Source organism: Plectropomus leopardus, chromosome 11 (assembly GCF_026936395.1).
Source record: "Plectropomus leopardus strain MGB_pleo_1.0 chromosome 11, ASM2693639v1, whole genome shotgun sequence".
Taxonomy (NCBI): domain Eukaryota; kingdom Metazoa; phylum Chordata; class Actinopteri; order Perciformes; family Serranidae; genus Plectropomus; species Plectropomus leopardus.
The window spans coordinates 31,829,019-31,835,233 of NC_142186.1; the positions used below are offsets into that span (position 1 = coordinate 31,829,019).

A 6,215-nucleotide genomic window follows, 5' to 3' on the forward strand; every position below is an offset into this window, starting at 1 on the left:
TACATTTCTTTTATAAATTTAATTACTTTGCAGTTTCGGATAAATACAAAATACAATCAACAAATTAACCTGCATTAAGTATTTCAAGCTAAAATTGCATTAATGTTAGAAGAGAAATTCACAAGCAATGTACATAAACAAATTAAAATTAGCTCCACATTTACCAGCTGCAACATTAAGGCGACGCACACATTACTGCATCAATTATTAAAATCCAATTATATACCTTGATATACATTACTCTTAAATGGGCCATTCTGCATAATGAATACTTTAAGTATTTTGATGCAAATTAAGTCTTAAGTAATGTAATGAAAATATTACTTTTACTTGTAACACAGAATTTGGTAAATGTGGTATTGATTTTTAAAAATGTGTGTTGTCAAACTACTTTTTAACAGTTAAATAAGTGAGCATCTGAAAATCTAAGCTACACCATGTTGCTGTATTTTTGTTGTTGTTAAAACTGTTTTAGAGAAGTGCTAATTCAATGTTATGATTACACTGGAGGCTGTGACCTAATCTGTGGGGCTGTTTAGCTGTATATTTTGAATACTTAGGGAAATTGTTATAAATGGTGTGGCAAAAATACTAGAGACACATCCTCATATAATGCAATAAAAGCCTAAAAGCTAATTTTACTCTAACTGCTATGCTACTGTTACCACTACTTGTACCATTACTGGTAATGCAGTAATACACGTACTGGCCTATTACTGGTACTATAACTATTACTGCTGTTATTCTTAGTACTACCAATACCATAAATATCAAAAATTACACATAAAAAAGATAAAACAAAGAGTGTATAATAGATCAATGTTTCAGGAATATGCAGTAATACAAAATAAAATATGAGGCAAACACTGCATGACATACACAAAAGAAGATACTTTGACATCAGGTGAGGTGTTCAGGTGACCTACCTGAGATCATCCATCCATCACAGACCGTTAGCTCCCCAGTTAGCTTCCCCTCATCTTCAAATCATCGCACTCGTTCATATCTGACTATTTCAGACGAAGTCGAAGCTCAGTAAAGATAGTCCCCAGCATATCTGAAAGTGTAGTTGAATAAATATGTTGTTTACGAGCTCCAGTTCAAACGCGCTAGCGCCAATAGCAGCTCTGCGGTTAAAGCTAGTTAGCTGTGACGTTAGCATCAGTTAGCCGCAGGTAGAAATGATCCACAGGTGTTCCGCTAAATTGCTCCCGACGCCTCTCAGAGCCGTTTTACGACGTGTACGCGATTTGAAAGTGTTTTGCAGTTGTCTGTTTTATCTCGAGACAAAAAATTACCGCAATGTCTTAATTTTCAAATCCGGAGGAGAATCGAAGAACTCCTGCGCTGCCTCACTGTCCGCCATGTTTGTTTCGGAAGTGAACTCCGTCACTGGTTTTCACTTCCGGTCCGAGGACGTAAGAAAAAAAATAAATAAATAATAGACCTGACATTAAAAGAAAGTAAAAATATTTTCTTTATTGCTGCCTAACCCTTTAATGCCTAAGCAAATTTGCTGGATTTCTTAAAAAAAAAAAAATTAAAGGCAATGAGCAACTTATAAAGGAAATTATCAATACATTCCAAAATTTAGCAAGAAATGCATAAAAATAAAATAAACAAATAAATCAATCTAAAAAAGGCAAGAAAATAAACTGAAATACTAACTAAAATAAACTGATGTGGATTCAGGTTTCAGAGGGTTAATATAAAAAAGGCAAAGAGCCCATAACAATTTTCATTTCTCCCTTCTTTAAAAATTGAACAGAATAGGTAAATAATGGATGTTAAGCTGAAATAATAACCTACTTATCCTAAATTAAGTTTATTTACCTTTTATACCTGTATAAGTTGCGTCCACTTAGGCTAACAGTACTCAAAGCTACCAGAGCTACATGATGACCAGCACAAAACCAGTCAGAGCTGTGAGGAAAAGTGTGAAAAAAATTAATATATGAATATTTATTCCTGTAGCCTTATTCATGTAAGGGGAACTAGCTAACTCTTGAAAGTGAAGTCACTTGGCTGTGTTGGGATGTTGCTGACAGAAACAGCAAACAGATGAAAATATGTCAACAAAACAGTTACAGTGTAAATTGACCTAGGCTGCTCGATGCCAGTATGAATTATTATCCCAGCCTCGTCCTTTTTCTCAAACACTGTTGTTTAATTTAAAAACATCTGAGTTAAACAACATTTTTTTTAAGTAAAATTGAGCCATGTATAAATCAGTTGTCTCAGGACGACTTGTAACTTCAATAGCAGACCATAATGTGCTTTATTTACATGCTAACATCCACTTTGTAGGAGTGTTGAAGGTTTCAGTCTTTTCAAATGGGGGATATCTAATTTTTGGATCATTCTGAGATTTGTGGCTGACTTACATCTGAGAGCCGCCTCCCCAAACTAATCTCATTTTCTTTACAATAGTCTGGGATTTCAAACATATCCTTTTTTTAATTCTGCTGTCCCACCTGGCCACAAAGAAAGTTCCTAAACCACAGTTTCCTAAAGTTAAACAGTCATCTAAAATGGGAGAAAACCCACTTAGCTTGGTGTTGTAGCAGTGGGTGGCTTTAAGCGCAGTCCCTTGACGTTTTAGAGACGATTTCACCTGAGACAAAGTGCAACCGTCATTAATAAAAGATTCCTCACTGCCCAGAGCGAGCTAAGATTCATTTAAAGTCCTCCTTCAACTCAACAGGGATACTCCACTCGCGGGGAGATACAGTGACTACACAGGGAAGCTGGGATTTAGATTCCCATATTAAGTATTTTACTACAAAATTAAATAGTGTAAAAAGTGGATTTAAAAAAAGCTGAACACCTACTCCGACAACATGTTTTATTGTCATTTTGAGTTAATTAAAGTTGCATTAGTTTGTTTGTTTCAAACTTTGCTCATCAATTTTTCTCGCCAAAACATATTTCTGCAGCTCTTTGTGATCAAGACCTCAGTCACACACACTAATACACTTGAAAGGCATGTTCTCTGGGTAGACATGATCCCTCCTCTAATTATTCAATAATCTAATGACACAATTGGTCATGGTGAGCAACACCACGCGCTGACACCAGATGGTGGCTTTTGCGATGAAACCCCCCACACACCCTCTGTGCATCCTCAATTTGGTTGTAGTCAGAAAGAGAGAGGCCTCGTCTGTGCTCTCCGACTTGCCAAAGACAATTTGAGGAATTCATCTCTGATATTCTGTTAATTTTGGAATCAGAAACCACCACCTTGCAGCATCGTTTAGTATCTACAGAGCTGCAGACAGAACATGTGCAAATGGTCTCGTCCGCCGAGATCGACGAGAGAGTAATTTGTTTTAGCTTTTGTGCTATCAATCATCTTGAAGCAGCAGGTGCACTTCATGTCGACTCTCGTTCCGGAGCGAAACTCGTCATCTGTAGATGTGAGGGCTGTTTTTCAGGCCCTACAACATTCACTGAGTGTTCTCGCTGCAGCTTCGGGGACTGAGTGATGTGATGACCTTGATCTGAGGCAGCATCCTCGGGGCTGCTCCAGGGCAGAGGGACAAAATGTCAGGAAAGGTTTGTGCAAGATGCGGTGACTGTAGGAATTTGTGCGAGTGTTGGAAGTGTATGTGGGTGTACGTGTGTGCATGCATATGTGTGAGAGGAGAGGTACATATCAATAACCTGTGCTGCCTGGCTTTTACTTGCTAATGTCACCTCCTTGTGGGCCTGTCTTCATGCTGTATATTTAGACAGTTTTATAGATGCACTTGGCACCTTTGAATGACAGCGCCTGCAAAAAGCAAAAGGATTATATGAACTACAAAACCCAGAAATCAACTGCACCAAACATATCTATGAACTAGTCAGTAGCTATGTCCCAATTCCATGCTACATAACAGTACACGATATGTACTAATATTTATGGTATATTGTTTTTTTGCAGATAGAATTCAAATTCGATAGAAGTAAATGTACTTTACAGTTTTATATAAACAGGAAATTATGCAATACATGTATTTATTTAACCTTGATTTTACCAGAAAAACCTCTTGAGATTAAAAATCCCTTTTTTAAGAGCATCCTGGCCAATACAGACAGCAACAAAAGTTACAGACAGACAACACTGAACAAAATACAAAGTCAAAATATACAACTCCAAAGCAACAATAAATGCAAAAACAACACAAAATAATCATCATCAACCATTGTTTATTCAGGGAAACTGACGTAGCATTCAGCTCTTTAACAGCAATGCTTTGAATTCACATTCAGTGGGCCAAATACATATGCAATTTATGATAACAAATTCAACAAAAACTTGCAGCAATGGCTGTCAAAAATCACAAATTGCAATAAAATCGGTAATTAAATAAGCAAACAAATCTACAACCAGTGAAAAAAATGCATAATAACACAACAGAAGAAAAGAAAGTAAAAATGATGACAATAAAAACCAACATAACCATAAATAACATTTATATCTGTGACATAATTAGCCAAAGCAGGAGCACTGTACAGTTACTTTATTATCTAGCATACACTTATAAAGATCTACAGACACACATCTATCTCATTTCAATACCTCTTGTAACTTGTTTCATTTATTTGGTGCAAAAAACCCTAAAAGCTAATTTACCAATTTACCAAGTACTGACCTGGGGAGTTTAAAGGGACAAAAAGTCCAGTGATATAAAAATAAAGTTACCACAAGGAAGGACTAAAACTATGTATGTTAACATATGCTATAAATAAACCATAAAAACAAGACAACTACAAAAACAGCTAAGATGGGAAATCTTCAAATCATCTATTTAACCCTTTGAAACCCAGGCAAATTGGCTTTTTTCCTCCCTAAAAACACGGGAAGAAATTAATAAGCAACAAAAGAAGTTTGCAAGAAATCTGTGGAGGGAAAAATACCTGAAAATCTGCCAAAAACAAACATACAAAAAACAACAAAAAAAGCCTAAAACTATTAAAATTCTTTAGAATAATCATAGAAATATATAACTACGAATACAGTTCACTGGACATTTTTCCCGAGCTTCTTTGATGGAGGATGCAGTTTTTTAAATTCTTGCTGTAGTCGCTTGTAATTTTTTGTAATAAATACAACATGTGCAAGTCCGGCACTGGCTAATAGTCGACAGGGTAACACTGAGACATTCCTCTCCACTGAAACCTCTCTTGTTGAAGGAAATTAACCTCAGATAAAAATCTAAAAGGTTAGTTCACCTAAATCACTCAGAAACATATGTTGTTACTTAAAGTCCTGGTGGCATTTATGTAGATAATGTCAGTTTTTATGCGCCAAGATTTCTAGCTTGATCCAATTATTATGGAAATGAATGGATTTTCTTTCATGCTGGTCAAAGCCTTGAAAATTTCAAATATTTTTTTTCATATTCTGGTGCTATGAATAATCCACAGACCCCACTTTTAAAAGTTTTAATTGGAAATGAATTAAGTTTGGGGGACAAATATTGGAAATCTAAGCACATTAAAACCAAAACCAACAGCAGACACTTATTGAGAAAATGAGAAAGTTATTGAGAAAATTATCCCTTTTATTGATTTGAGTGAACCTTTAAATAAATTAAAAAGCATTTCATCAAACATGTTGACAAATACAAAAAAAAGAAAGCACACATAAAGACGGTTATATCAAAAACCTTAGTATTTTGTTATTCACAGGCTGCTTTAAATTCCTCTGGTTGTCCTTGGATCTAGTGTACATTTCACTCCAAACTTAGTAATAACAGCGCTTTTTCCAAAACAGGATGATCACAAAATGTTTTACATTCCATCAAAGGACATAAACGCCAATAAAAAACAAAAGCTGAAGCAGCTAAAGGCACTAAGACATGCTTGATCATCAGCATTAATTGGATAGTGAGGGAGGATAGGAAACTTTGTTGCCATAAAAATCAAAATAAATAATTGCTAGGTGAAACTCGGGGAGAATGCATTCTCGATCTGGCTGATCATAAATCCTGAAATAATGACATGCTTACCCATAAATGACTAAACAAGGGGCCATTAAGGCATGCATGACTTCTCCTGATGTCTGTGCAGCAGATGTTAATAATTTTTCCATAATGGAGAAGGAGAGAGGGAAGGAGGAAGCTGCTCTGTTTGATCATATCAAAGAAAATGTCAAATAAGGGTCAGCAATATATGTGAGAGTGAAGAGAAGACAGGAGCGAATCCATACATTTAATTTATGACCTGTT

General features: G+C 35.7%; 1 long non-coding RNA gene across 1 annotated transcript in view; it reads right to left on the reverse strand.

Annotated features, from left to right (window-relative positions):
• The window catches only part of LOC148188313 (uncharacterized), a 74,077-nt gene extending 72,698 nt beyond the window's left edge, over positions 1-1,379 (reverse strand). The window contains exon 1 of the long non-coding RNA XR_015777983.1: positions 927-1,379. This is a non-coding gene — a long non-coding RNA (uncharacterized LOC148188313). The remainder of the gene's footprint in view (positions 1-926) is intronic.
• Between the last annotated feature and the right edge of the window lie 4,836 nt (positions 1,380-6,215).